The following is a 15,529-nucleotide window of genomic DNA, read 5'->3' on the forward strand; positions in this document are numbered from 1 at the left end:
TCTAAGTTGCAGCTCCCTGGTCTCACAGGTACAGAGTATTAGGGCAACTTTAAGAAAAAGAAAATAATTTGTTCGTCATTTCAAGAATAAAGTTGAAATTTTGAGATTAAAGTCAAAAATTTATTTTGAGAAAAAAGTTGAAATGTGTAACTGCCACGACTGCTGCGCCCTCTACAAAATACCTGGTGTGGGTGAGTGGCCTGAGTGTGTGTGTGTGTGTGAGAGTGAGTGAACGGCTGGGCCTTGGCCCCTGTGGGAGATTGTCATGGAGGGGGAGGTTCAAACTCTCCTCCCTCCCTGTTGGACGCTGCTGCCCCTCCCTGAGATGTGGGTGCTTGTTGGTTCTGGGGCGTGTGGCTGGATGTTCAGGCATGGTCGTTGACCTGCTCCTCCTCCTGCTGGGATGGGTGCACAGACATCACCAAGGTGTGTGGCTTCAGGTCTTCAGTACTCTTAGGGGCCCTGGATGGCCTGGTTCTCCTGGAGACATCTCTTCGGCCTCTGGCTCCTGGGGGGGCGTTATTGTGGCTTTCCTCCCTCATTTTCAAGTACATTTTGAGATCAAGACACAGTCTCTCTCTCTCATTAACACACACACACACACACACACACACACACACACACACACACACACACACACACACACACGACAAGAACTTAACTTATGTGCCTGTGCATTTTCTAATTCTTGTATTCTAGGTGCTGTATGTTTGTTTGTCTTACAGGTGCAGCAGTTGACAAAATATTGTGCATTTCTGTTCGTAGTCTATACTTTTAATATCATCATCTCCTATCGCCCCCCACCCCTCCCTGCCTGGCCTTTCTTAGACATTTTCATACTGTATACCACAAATAATGTAATACCTAAAATAACAAATAGAGATTAATACATGAGGAGCCTGTAGAGAATTTATGATCTTGGAAAAGCAAAATGTGTTTGGCACAGCAGTGAATTCAGATCATAATTCTGATTGTAAAAGCAGCCACACGGGATTAAAAAGAAAAACTTTTGTGCCACAAAGTTTGTGTGTAAACTACATGTGCCTACTCTTTCATTTCAACATGTATCCATGATCCTTAAAGGAGAATCACTACGAGCGATGAGATGAATGTGGATGGCAAGAAAGATAAGACAGTTGCAGACAGCTGATTGTTCCAAGTGTACTTTCAACTCAGCAATAAAAAAATTTAAAAAAGCCTTTTTAATTAAAAAGCCCTTTATTCAGAAAAAAGTTTTCTCAAACTACTGTTCATTGCTGACAGGATACAGAGGTTTCATGAACCTTAACATACACTATCAATACTTTAAGGAATTTTAAATCGTTGCAGATTTAAATCTACCGCGCTCATTTAAATATTGGTTTAATGCTACAGAAGAAACAGTGCCACAAGATTGTGTAATTAACAGTGTGAAAGACACGATTAGAGAAAATACAGAAAGAATCATTTTTCCCTTGAATGGAAAAAACTGTTCCAATTCTGGAAATAATGATGTCATTGCAACCTTCGTCTGGACTGTGATGTCCACTCTGGCTGAACTCGTAGCCGTGTGCCCTTCACACTCACACAAACAAACTCTGCGTTTTGGTCTTCGCCCGCTTCTTCAAAACCCTCACACATTTACAACACACCGCTGTTGCTACGGTTACCAGCTCAAGCAGATCTTACTCAGTGGCACGTCAAACAAAAGGGCATTCTGGGAAGGGAATTCGTGGTGTGGCGGCCCCCTTCGTGCTCGAGCTCATAAAACTGAGCAGAGAAGTGACTGACCTGAACAAACTTGACACTCGCACACTGTAAAACAAAACAACTCCCCCAAAAAACAGATCAGTTTTTTGCCAACTTACATCTACTGAGACTTGAAACCCAAAGCCTTGAAAAAAAATTAAAAGAAGAAAAAAGGCCAGTTTTTTTTTCTTTGAGAAACTGTGTGTACATCCTCTGGTCTCCATAAGAAATGCATGAGAAGACAGTGCTTCATTAACCTTGATTAATGCTCTCAGTAAACTGGCTCCAAATACTAAATCCTCCAAGTGCTAAAAACTGCACTTATAACTGCCACCTGAAGCTGCCTCAAAGAGCCTTTCTCTGTACACTGTGCCATTTTAAAATGCCCAGTACTAATTTTTTGAGCCTCTATGGATAGTTTTCCACTTTATGGTAAATGGACTGGTTCTTATATAGCGCTTTTCTACTCATCTGAGCACTCAAAGCGCTTTACACAACTTGTGCATTCACCCATTCACACAAGCACATCTTTCTAAGTGCTTCAGAGCTAACATTCACACACATTCATACTCCGATGGATGCATCGGAGAGCATCCATCGGAGGGGTTAGTATCTTGCCCAAGGATATTTGGCTTGTAGACTAGGGGAAGCCAGGAATCGAACCACCAACCTTCCGATCAGTGGATGACCTGCTCTACCTGAGCTACAGCCACCCAACAGCTCTATGATTAATGTGCTTTAATTAGTTTTAATTCTTTTTTCAAAAAGTCTAATTTAGTACAGGAAGCCCTAGTTTTTTAGGCTATGAGAAAAAAAAAAGCAAGATTACGTCTCAATTTTTTATTTCTATTTTCTTATTTTAACGATTCATCTATTTGGATTTTGTTTGTGCTTCAAGTTAAGGTGATGACTCAATTTTTTAAACCGACACTCATGCCAACACAGGGAGTTGTGGGGTGCGTCTTTTACATCCAGTATAGTTTAAGCAATAAACGAATCTGGAGAACATTTTTGGGTAGTTTCAAGGTTTACTGAAACCAACCTCATTGGTCCATTGTAGCCAATAAAGTTGTTACTGTAGGAGGGAAACAGGCTTCATTCATTACATTCAGTCTCTAGACGCTAAACAGATGAAGGTAAAATCTCAAAACTTCATAACAGACTTCAAACAATCTGTGGCATTAGAGTGGTTACATTCATCTTTTATATATTATGTTTATTAGAACTCTGAGCGTATAATTTACATCCACAGAATGTTTTAGTCCAACTGTTGCTGTGGAACCGATTCAACACAAGAGCTTAATGGAAGAAGTGGAGCCATTAATAAACTGTGGTGAAGTGTTCGAGTGTTTCTCAATATGACGCAGTGAATTTCCCCATCAGTTTCAGTCAGAATTCATGTTCTCTCTACAAGCATGTTAGTGTTGGACTCTGGAGTGATGTTCTGTGGTAAGAGCTGTAGATTAATTCTCCCTGCGGTGGAGCAGAATGTTGGTAGATTTCTAATCTTTCCCGTTTCATTGCTGGAGAAAGAGAAAAAAAAAAAGACTTGCATGAGGCCCGAAGCGTTTCGTTTCACAGCAGGATGCCAGGGCTGAACTTTTGTGGTTTCTGTAGAAGTAAATGAAGCTCATGTGGATGATTTACACGAGTGGGGACATCCAGCTGTGAGTCAGACATTTGATCTCCACAGTAAAATAGACTTTCTCCAACAAACATTATGAGAATAGCATTCATGTGGCAATTGATTGTCACATTTATCACATCTCTCTATGCTATTTCAATTATCCAACATTTTAATAAGTGCTTTAAGACTGATATGCCGTGAAAATTCCACTATCAGAAGGAGGAGCATTAGGAAAACAGCTTAGCTTGAGCTGTAATAAGTACAATCACCAGCCGAAACTGTTAAACACTTTAGAAATTGTTGTTAATGCAGATATGTAAATCTGCCAATCACATGCCAGCAACTCAATGGCTTTATACAAGCGGACAGACAAAAATCAACAACTGAAGTTCAAGCAGAGCAAAAATTGTGGTTGAAACATGATTTAAGAGACTTAGGAATGGTTGTTGGTGCCAGAAAGGCTGGTCTGAGTATTTCAGAAACTGCTGATCTGATCACACAACCACCTCTGGGTGGGTCTCGATGGCAGAGGAGAATGACCAGACTGCGTCAAGCCAATAGTAAGGGAACAGTAGCGCAAACACTCATAACAATGAAGAAGATGCAGAAGAACATCTCTGAACACACATGTTGCATGCTACAGCAGCAGAAGACCAGACCAGACCAGGTGCATGCTACAGCAGCAGAAGACCAGACCAGACCAGACGCATGCTACAGCAGCAGAAGACCAGACCAGACCAGGTGCATGCTACAGCAGCAGAAGACCAGACCAGACCAGGTGCATGCTACAGCAGCAGAAGACCAGACCAGACCAGACCAGGTGCATGCTACAGCAGCAGAAGACCAGACCAGACCAGGTGCATGCTACAGCAGCAGAAGACCAGACCAGACCAGACCAGACCAGACCAGACCAGACGCATGCTACAGCAGCAGAAGACCAGACCAGACCAGACCAGACCAGACCAGACGCATGCTACAGCAACAGAAGACCAGACCAGACCAGACCAGACGCATGCTACAGCGGCAGAAGACCAGACCAGACCACGTGCATGCTACAGCGGCAGAAGACCAGACCAGACCAGGTGCATGCTACAGCAGCAGAAGACCAGACCAGACCAGACCAGGTGCATGCTACAGCGGCAGAAGACCAGACCAGGTGCATGCTACAGCGGCAGAAGACCAGACCAGGTCCAGGCTACAGCGGCAGAAGACCAGACCAGGTCCAGGCTACAGCGGCAGAAGACCAGACCAGGTCCAGGCTACAGCGGCAGAAGACCAGACCAGGTCCCACACATGTCAGGTAAGAACAGGAATCTAAGGATAGAGTTAGAGGCTCACCAAAACTGGCTAATAGAAGACTGGAGAAAGTCTGGATTGATGACATTTCGATTTCTGCAGCAACATTCAGCTGGTAGAGTCAGAATTTGGTGTAAACAACATGAAAGCATGGATGCACCCTGCCTCGTATCAACTGTTCAGACCACCGGGGGTGTGGTTTCAACCTAATAGAGCGCCTTTGGTATGCGATGGAATGGGAGATTAACATCATGGATGTGCATCAAATCGGCAGCAAAGTGCTATGCTATCATATCAAAATAGACCAAAATCTCTGAGGAACATTTCCAGCACCTTGCTGAATCTGTGCCACAAAGAATTAAGGCAGTTCTGAAGGAACAAGGGGTTCCTGCCTAGTATTATCAAAAGGTGTGTCTAATGAACAGGCCATGGAGTGTAATTCAAGTCTGAGAACATCATCATCTTTGTCGTCTACACAGGGGGACCACAAAAGGAGCAAAGCAGCTCACATTTTTTGTTAAACATATTTTGGAAGCTTGTATTGCAGCTTTTTAAAGGTGGATCACCTCAGGAGAGGTTGTCCATTCCTACTGTATCTCCTAATTGATTGTTTTTCAGACACAATAAGTCATGCAAAAATATAAATTTCAATAAAAATCTAAATCTATTTTATGATTAATATGGACTAGATTGCACATGTAAATTGGTGATATTACTTCTTGTGCATTGTTTTAAAATCAGACTGATATTTACATTATTAAATCAAAACTTACCATCAGCATACCACGCTGGAAGTGTACAGCTGAAGATCTTATAGATAATATTGTACAAAGCCGCTCACAGACACAGGCAGCTGTGTTTTATCGCCTCCACCTTCCTCGCTGGAGAACAAACACTTCCATCCATCAGCAGAGACACAGCCCTCTCTCTGTGTTGGTTCACTTTCAGCTCAAAGCAAACAAATCTGAGCTGTGCCGTTTTGTATTTCTGAAGGTTATCTGGTTCTGCCAGGTATCGACCTGCCATTGGTCCATTTAGATTTACACTCTAGAGGTAAAATATCTTTCAGATGTCACACCTGGATTCAGTATCAGAAGCAGTTCTAACAGCTGGATTTGCAAAGGTAAACTCATTGGCTTACTCTTTTAAGATTTTCATTATGAAAGTAATTTTACAGAAATATTTAAAGGAAAAGGACAGATGTCATTTTTGTTGTGTTGTTCCCAAAAGGAACTAGTTTGAACATTTGAACGTCCACATTTAATGGCAACAGTGTGTCTACCCATTCTGAATTTCCACAATAAAACCTGCAATTTCTCCTGAAAATCTCCTGTAATGTGCGTCTTAATATTTAATTGTAACAAATGTAAGTTTTTGTGTTTGTCTAATGTTACTCGGCTTTTCTAGACAGCATATTTGTCAAAGCGAACTAGCAGCAGGCAACCAAGATACAAGCAGAGCTGTATACCCTTATCGACCTCTCTTAATTGAACATGATTGACTGAAAGCAGGGTAAATGTTTAACATTTCAGAAGCAGATGAGCAAAATAGTCATTTTAACATAAATAATATAATACATCTCGCTCTGCCAAAACAATTAGTATTTTTTCAAAAAGTATACTTCAGTACTACATATCTTGCAGATTTTTTGGGCTGTGAGATAAAAATCTGCTTATTTTGGCAGAAGCAGGATTAAATCTCCAGGTCCTCGTAATAAAATAACAGCTCGATCAACCAGATCTGCCAACTCTCTGCTTTCTGAGAGAACTGGAGAGATGTGTTGATCCAATAGTTGCAGGGATCGTGCCAGCTCAGGGAGTGTTAACCTGCGACCCAGAATATGTTCCTACCTCTCTGCTATCCGGTGCCAGAGCTGCTCTCATCACCTCCCACTCAGGGCTAGGCAGCGAATCTGAGATCTCCTCACCTGACACCAAAAAACCTATCAACCTCTCCTTGACAGACGAGTTTAACGCGGGAATTCAATCATAAGTAATTTGAGAACAGCAATCGGGAAGCACTGGATTTCATATAAGTGAGACGTCATATTTTTCAGGTTGTAAATTCAACACGTGAGGCCTTTTTGACTTCAGTGGGTTCAATTTTTCTTTTATTTTCCAGTTGGAGTCGAAAATTTTACAAACAAAACAATCAACACCGACTAAAAAAATGTCCTGGGAGGTTTGTGTGCATAGATTTCTGGATGTTGTAGCCATCCACCCACAAACGTGGACAAGTCGCCAGTCTATCACAAGACTAACAGAGAGACAGAATCATTCACACCTACAGCAAATTTAGATCAACGATGAGCCTAACAAGCAAGTCTTGTTGGACTGGGAGGAGCAATGAGTTCCCTGAGAGAACCCGGAGTTGACTGTTCCAGAATTAGTCTACTGATGCGACTCGCCTACTGGACTCTCGTGAATAGCTACATTTCCTATGCACAAAATTTACATCGCACTGACCCACATGAATCCTTGCACAAGCTGCAGAAATAACGTGTAAATCCTCACAGCCACAGCAACTCACTGTACAGCTGTGAATATCTGTGGAGGCATTGGGTTTCAGATTCTTCAGATGATTAAACTGTGGAAACAAACTGACAAGGGGAAAGATGATCCGAAAAAAAAGATCTAAGGCTGAAGATGACGGAGTGAACATCTGCTTCTGGATGATACCGCCTCAGTTCTCTGAAGGGTTTGTGTGAAGGTAGCACACATAAACTTGATATTAGGCCCATTTTTAAGCCCTCGAGATGTTTTTACTCAAGAACATGATCACTTTGTTTTCTGCCTGTGGTGGTAAATAAAGACAAGTTTCCATGCCAGCAGAGATCTGCTGACACCCAGCTCATAATGAAACCTTTTTAGTCAGGATAAACCTCAGAGACTGTAGTTTTTCTTTCAGCCGGGTGGCAAAGCGCCAAGGGGCATAGAAGAGATAGATCCTGAACTCTCAGCTTCGGACACTGTGGGGTTCCCTTGGCTGACATTCCTTTTCAGTTTTGCATGGTGGTCAGGGACATTGGCATGAGATTAGAACATTAGGGTAGTGAACCCAAACTTTAAAGAGAGGAACACAGAGTGTTTTACAAACAGTTAAAAAACACAGAGTCCATCGTACTCATGAAAAAGCAGACCAGCTTTTTACCCTTGTTGGAATTGTCATGGGAATTGTATTCAGTCTCTGTGTTTTGCAGACTGGGAGAATGAATATAACAATGTTTCTTAATATTTTTTCGGAGATGTCGCAGGAGCATGTGGCGCAGGACCACTGCGACATAACATCACTCTCTAATAGTCAACACAAGCATGGTACATCTATACTCATCACCACGTTTTATCCAATATACAGTGCCCGGGTCATTACTCATAGAAAGTAATGCATTACTTTTTTTTTTTTTTTTTTAAAGTAATGCATTACTTTTTAAAAAAAAAAAAAAAAAAAAAAAAAGTAATGCATTACTTTTAAAAAAAAGTAATGCATTACTTTTAAAAAAAAAGTAATGCATTACTTTTTTTTAAAGTAATGCATTACTTTTTCTTTTTTTTAAAAAAGTAATGCATTACTTTAAATGCATTACTTTAAAAAATACTTTAAAAGTAATGCATTACTTTAAAAAAATGTAATGCATTACTTTTTTTTTAAAGTAATGCATTACTTTTTTTTAAAGTAATGCATTACTTTTTTTTCTTTTTTTTTTTAAAAAGGTAAAGTAAGTATTATTTTTGTTTTAGATTACGCAGAAAAAAAGAATATTGTACTATACATTGCTTAGTGTGTAATTATGTCTTCCAACAAACTGATACACACTCACACACTTAGAAATTATATATTAAAACAAACAGAGGGCACTGAGGAGTGCTACTCACCTGAGCTCCTATACAAGATGGTGCAGTCTACACTCTGGGCCCAGTAGCTTTACTGTAAGTGTGGGAGGCCTCAGCGACGAGGGCTAACCTCCTGACAGATAGAGACAAAACTAACTCCAAACAAAAACAAAGAGTTGGTTTTATAATAAAATAAATATAAAACGGGTGAATCTTTGAAGGCATTAGCCAGGATCCAGCACAATCCAAACAAATATGGGTGTCAACACACAGGCTCACAGATCTCAACCACTCTGGGATTCCACATATAATTTGCTAAGCTAAAACAAAAGGCAGTGAAATAAACATGAATGTGTATAAGGTTGTTTTGGGTATGCTAAATTATGCATCTCAGCTACATACCATAAACACCAGAGAGAGAAGCCACAGGTGCCTCGCATCAGGCCCTAATTTGAGATTTGTTGGGGAAGGAGTTAGGACTCAGGGTGCGTTCATGAAAGCGTGTTCGTGGTGATGCATTCACTGACACCAGGCAGCATTCTCCACCACAAAAATCACAAACAACAAGTACTGAAAACAAGCCAGTGGGTGTGTCTGTATGAGTTTTTCTTTTCTTGGTTTTCCAAGTTGGGATATAGTCTTTTTTGAAGTCCTCATCTTAGGAATGGTTACTGGTAAATATTAGTAAGTCCAACAGAGGGGGGATGTTACTGCTTTCCATGCAGCTCAGATTCATTTATTCTAAATCAGTTCTGTCTGAAGGGGTAAAGTTGTGTACAAAATACTCAGATAGGCTCTGATCAACTGGAAAAAAAAAAAGGCTAATGGCATCATAATACTTTTTATTCTGTTTAAAGAATGAAATCTGAAGTAACTTATTTTGAGAAATTAACCTTGGTTATTTGTCTCTTGTGTTTCAAACAGCACAAGAACTGACTGCTTTGCTGTATTAAAGAACCGGACTGACTCAGTGACATGTGGAGGTGGTAAATTTAAACCGTTTGCATTGTTTTCTGTTTTTGTTCAGTTGTGCAAGCTCCAGGCCTTTATGGGCTTTAGTCAGGATGGCTTTTACTGCACTCAGATCCCACTGAGAGCTTAACGGCATGTATGAGAGTAGTGATAGCGCATTCAGGTAGAGGAATGCAGCCTCATTAAAGCAGCAGTAAGTAGAAACAATGCATTCCTGCAGAGTGAGGTAAAGGTAAACCAAGCAAGTAATATCAAGCTTAAGAAAAAAATTAAAATACCCTCAAAGAATCGAGAAAATATATAAAAGTTCTATAAAATATGAAATCAGAAATATCAGTTCAGTGAACATCTCATAAAACTAGAACAGTTTGTAGTTCAGGTTTGGTCTCCACCAGCCACTAAAAACAACAGTCATGATATTTCTATGACAGAACCAAACCAAGAAGAGGACTAGAAATATCCTAAGAATGCATATACAAGCCATTCTTACCCCCAGGTGCAATAATGATGCTTTGTTGCGTCAGTTATTTGATTCCCCACCAGCTGTGGCGATATTTGCTCCCTGGAGAATATGGTCTTGTTTTAGAGATCTAAAAAGTCCGTGTTTGGAGGTTGGAAGGATGGTAAGTTGCTGGTTTACCTCCCAAAAGACCATTGTTTGTGGCACGGTGTTTTGGCCAAGGTGTTTTGTAGAATTCTTTGCTTTTTTACTGCATATTATTTTTCTTGCCATCCACTTGCTTTTAGTCGCTGGTTAGGTTTACAAATGAAAACCACTTGGTTTAATATTGCATTTTTTGGTAAAAAGGCCACAGTTAAGTCATGGCAGCTGCCCAAGCATTAGCTAGATACGAAGCAACTGAGAACTAGCATGAATACTCAAGAGACATCTCATGGACTAACGTGATTAGTCAAAAAAAGATGTGCATTATGGGAAATTATGAGATATTTTCAGTCACATTTAATTGGAATAATGGGCACACAACAAACTGAAAAAATGTTCTCCAGATTCGTTTATTGCTTAACCCTTTAAAGCCGGTCGGAGCGGGCACGCTCTGTTTTGCATAACTATTTTTAAATCCCGGTAGCTCTGCAACCACGTAAGCTAGCGCAATAAATTTTTTTGCATATGAAACCTGAGGAGTTGTACTTACATCTTATGCCATCAGCTTGTCCTCGGTCACAGTTTCCTTCCACATATAGTTTTGCAAAAACTGCATAAAAAGCACTTGCAGCAACAAAAACATAATATTCCAGAAACACTCTTTGCCGATCCGATCAGCTGTTCATAACACTTCCTACGTTGGAATAGACGTCAGCGCGAACTTTTGCATGTCTGCCATTACCTGCCCGAAACCGGAAGTGGCGTCATTTTCGCGGAAATGTAGTTGTTTTTTTTTTATCATCAGGGCCTCATGAGCCTATACTGGTGTTTTTAAAAGTTATCTTTGACTTTATGACTTTCTGTGTGGTTTCTGGGATGCTTAGGACTCATATTGCACTGCTGGAAATAGTTTATTTTGATGCATATGCTGCTTTTTTGCAAATTTGCATTATAATATTTATTTTCGTTTTTCCTGCAGTATATAAAAATTGGTGTATTTCAAAAATAAAACTATGAAGACACTCAAAATAAATTTCCTGTGGTGGGAAACTATTTTGTGCAACTTTTTTGTATTTACAGTTTTGAGGGATAAGCCTCTTAAATTTCTCTAACTAGAAATATATGTTAAAAAAACAAAAACGATTTTCATTTTTTTTGTAGTTTATTGCACTTTTTTGCAATTTATGTAATTACTATGCACTTAATGCAGACATATTATTAAAATTTAGGCGCTAATGGTTGTATTGATGTATAGCAACTTGAAATGCTCCCACAAATGGCTCCACAGCATGTAAACATATAATATAAGCTCTGGCGGACTTGGTTCTATGGTAGGTTAAAGGGTTTAGCTGTTAGTTGTGGCAGCACAGACACATGTGATCAATGTAATGGTGTTACAGCGTGCTTCCTTACAGTTGTGTGTTCCATGCATGGCAGCACATCACCCAGCTGCATCACAAATTCCTTATTAAAAAAAGAACATCTAAACTCGTCTTTATTAGCTTCAATAAGCCAGACCACAAATATCACACTGCTTGCGGTGGTCTGGACTCTCAGCAGGTATTTCGTTGGATTAGGGGTGTAATTAGTGGTGAAGACCAAACTTATTTCGCAGGTAACTGGATCAGCCTTTAACAACCGAAGGATTTGTGGCATCTTGCTGATGGTGCACATTTTGTTCCAGATGTAAATCCAGAGGTTGAACATTATCTGTTATTATAATACATTTAGAAGATTGTATATTAACTGTCAGACTGTGTTCTCATGGAAAATTACATTTGTCTGAAAGGAGTCACTAGTGACGTGCGATGCCACTGATTTCCTGTCTGATCTGATATCAAGTGAAATTCCGTCTTGTATCAGCGATACTGATCCGATACAGATACTTGATGTGCTTGGAAAATCTATCTTTAAAATTAGTGTATTTCAAACTCTGTCTTTATAATGAATACAAAACATTAGATTTCATCTTATTAAATATTTTGAGTTGTATTTTTATTTTTAGAGTGTACGCTGTATATTTTAAAGATACTATTTAATTAAAAATACTCTACAATTTAAACAAATACGATTCTATATTTTTTAAAAGTTGCAGTGAATTCCCATCATGTAAACATAGACACAAAACTCTAAGCCTGGACTAAGTCACTTTCCAGAATTCAGCAGTGCTACACTTCGCCAACAGCTCCACATCTTCTCCCTCCGTACCTGGATAGTGCCCGCCTGCAGCACCGAAGGACTCCACAAGCAACGTTTGATTCCCCCTTGCAGCACCTGTCGCTCTCCTCCTCTTCAGTTCGCCTCATCATGAACTCATCATCATCATCATCTGTGTTATAATTTACTTTTGTTTGTGTTTGACAAGGTTTGTGTCACAAACTGCATCTTGGCTGTTTGTGGAGCTGAAGTAGGGCCACATGACTCTGCTTACGATCATCATCTGACAATCCCAATAGTAAAGTTACTTTCCACTGTGTTCCTGTTAATGACAAACTACAAATTTACCCCAAATTACTTAAATATCGACATTTTAATATGAGAATCAGTGTAATTCAATTCAATTCAATTCAAATTAATTCAATTCAATTCAATTTTATTTATATAGCGACGAATCACAACAAAAGTCGCCTCAAGGCGTTTCATAAGAGAAAAACCCAACAATCATATGACCCCCTATGAGCAAGCACTTTGGCGACAGTGGGAAGGAAAAACTCCCTTTTAGCAGGAAGAAACCTCCGGCAGAACCAGGCTCAGGGAGGGGCGGGGCCATCTGCTGTGATTGGTTGGGGCGAGAGAAGGAAGACAGGATAAAGACATGCTGTGGAAGAGAGACAGAGATTAATAACAGATATGATTCAATGCAGAGAGGTCTGTTAACACATAGTGAGTGAGAAAGGTGACTGGAAAGGAAAAACTCAATGCATCATGGGAATCCCCCGGCAGCCTACATCTATTGCAGCATAACTAAGGGAGGATTCAGGGTCACCTGGTCCAGCCCTAACTATATGCTTTAGCAAAAAGGAAAGTTTTAAGCCTAATCTTAAAAGTAGAGATAGTGTCTGTCTCCTGAATCCAAACTGGAAGCTGGTTCCACAGAAGAGGGGCCTGAAAACTGAAGGCTCTCCCTCCCATTCTACTTTTAAATACTCTAGGAACAACAAGTAGGCCTGCAGAGCGAGAGCGAAGTGCAAAAAGCAAAAAAAGCCTTGTTAGTGTCACAAACCATTGACAACACCCAGGACTCCTCACTGTCAAGAGATTGTTTAATGTTAGAAATCTCCTTGTCCATCCATCCAGTATTTTCAAACAGACTGATTTCGATTTTCGATGATGCCAAGATGTGTCATTACGCTGATGCTTTAAATCTTATGTCTCACCAGGCTAAAAGCACAATCACTCAACAAAGTTCTACTTTGATGCCAAATCTGTACTACCCCGTTCATAATTAACCCTGGAGAACCCATGGGGTCAAATTTGACCCCATGGGTTCTCCAGGGTTAAATAATCACTAGATAGCAGTAGCATCCACCTAAGGTGTGTTAAGGCTTAGAGTTAAGAATGTGGCTGGTTTAGGTGACAGGTAGATTTGTGCAAACGTCCCTGTAGCTCAGCGGTCCCCAACCCCCGGGCCTTTGGTACCGGTCCGTGAGTTGTTTGGTACCGGGCCGCGAGAGTTGAGGCTCAGGTGTGAAATGTATAGTTTTCAGGGTTTTTATCGGTTTTCAGCGTTATTTTGTTATTGTTTTTATTGTTTACTCTGTTTTCCTGGGTCTTTTCACGTGTGTTATGAATAAATTTTCTTTTTTTCAGTACCGGTACTAGTTTTATTTTGTTGTATTTATCCGGGACCGCTGCTGTAGCTAGTCGGCATCACATGTGCCTAGAGACAAGCCAACAATCATCTGGGAATCACTGATCACCGTGGAAAATGCGTATTCCCCAACCAGTTGGCGAGTTTCACAGCGACTGCCATCATCTTCAACAACCACTAGCAGCGGGCTTGCAACCTGTGGATACCAGGAAGCCGCCAACAGGCCTCCAGATGTGTGTGATTCAGGAACTGAACTGAACCTTTTCACTGTGTTTCTTAACAGGAAGTTTATAGTCTTTAGCTTATTACAACTTTCAGCACCACTTATTAAAAGATTTATGTGTAGCCTATGCATATATTTGAGCTTGTATGTATACTTGTGAGCCAAACTTGTGAAGCCAATTTTTTATTTTTTATTTTTTTCATGGTTGCAGGTGGGATTACTCAGAGAGTTATGAACAGATTTGCACAAACAAAATTACCAGAGGTTCTCAAGCTGGTGGCCTGTCCTAACACGGCACTTAACCATCCAAGTCCAAGTGCATGTTTACACATTCTTCTTCTACATCTAGATTTAGAAAAATCTAGTTTTTATGCATTTTGTGGCTTAGCTATGAAAGCGGTGACACGCTCTCCTCTCACATATTTATCAAGAACAAAACAATTTTTACTGCAGCAGCTCTCATTGAGGAAGCATCGTAGATCAGTGCTGGGGAACACATGTGGACCGTGCCGAGTCCAGCTGAACTGCACCCGTGCCCATCTTTTCAAATAGTTCAGAGCATTGTTTGATTATCCTCGAGCAGTCAAACAAACCGGAGGCTCAGATGGACTGCACCCAGTCACCCCAAAAGTTTATGTGCATCTGGAAATTTTTGAAAGGACAATAGCTTAACGAAGGCATATAAAACTCAAATAGATAAAACTGGGAGGACTAATCTGGAACCAAGTCTGGTTTCATGTATGTTGAAGGAATGCTAGGCTTCACACTAAATAGATGTGTTTAATAAAATCAGCAACCAGCAAACTTTGGGCTCAGATAGCACCAATAATAAGAACATGTGTACTTAGTGGAGGGGTATTAATCAGCTCGAGCATTACAGTTTTGTCCACGTGCTTCCTTACGACCTAATTTAGCTTCATTTCCTCAGTTTAAATATCCATAGTATCTACAGCCGGCATCTCTGAAAGGCAGCAGCACAGTCTGAAATCAGATAAACCTTGTTCTGTCTGCTCTGACTGACTGATTTACACCAGTTCAACAGTCTGTCACATTCACAATATTAAAAATACAAAAACGTCCTTCTCCTCGTAGAAGTGAGTGGACTGCAAAACTGCTCAGTTCAGAAAAGAAATCCATCATCCATCCAGTTATGACAACTAGCGTGCTGTGGGCAGCTGTGGGAGGAAAAGGAGAACTGCTGCTCTCCATCTGAAGTGAAGCCATATGGGATCCAGGACAAATGGGAGAAAGTTAATGGGGTTTTGAGCAGGCACTAAATGTAACAGTGCTCCTTGAACTTTTACGACGACCTCCGGCAGGCTGGACATAATAAACCCAAATGACTTTACAGCCTGGGTCAGTTATTAGGACCTGCTCGGGTTACAGTCACGAGGCCTGTGGCGAGACGACCTGCTGCTGAGCGATATTTCTGATTCAG

The sequence above is a fragment of the Neolamprologus brichardi genome, chromosome 7 (genome assembly GCF_056152115.1).
Source record: "Neolamprologus brichardi isolate AB-2024 chromosome 7, ASM5615211v1, whole genome shotgun sequence".
Taxonomy (NCBI): Eukaryota; Metazoa; Chordata; class Actinopteri; order Cichliformes; family Cichlidae; genus Neolamprologus; species Neolamprologus brichardi.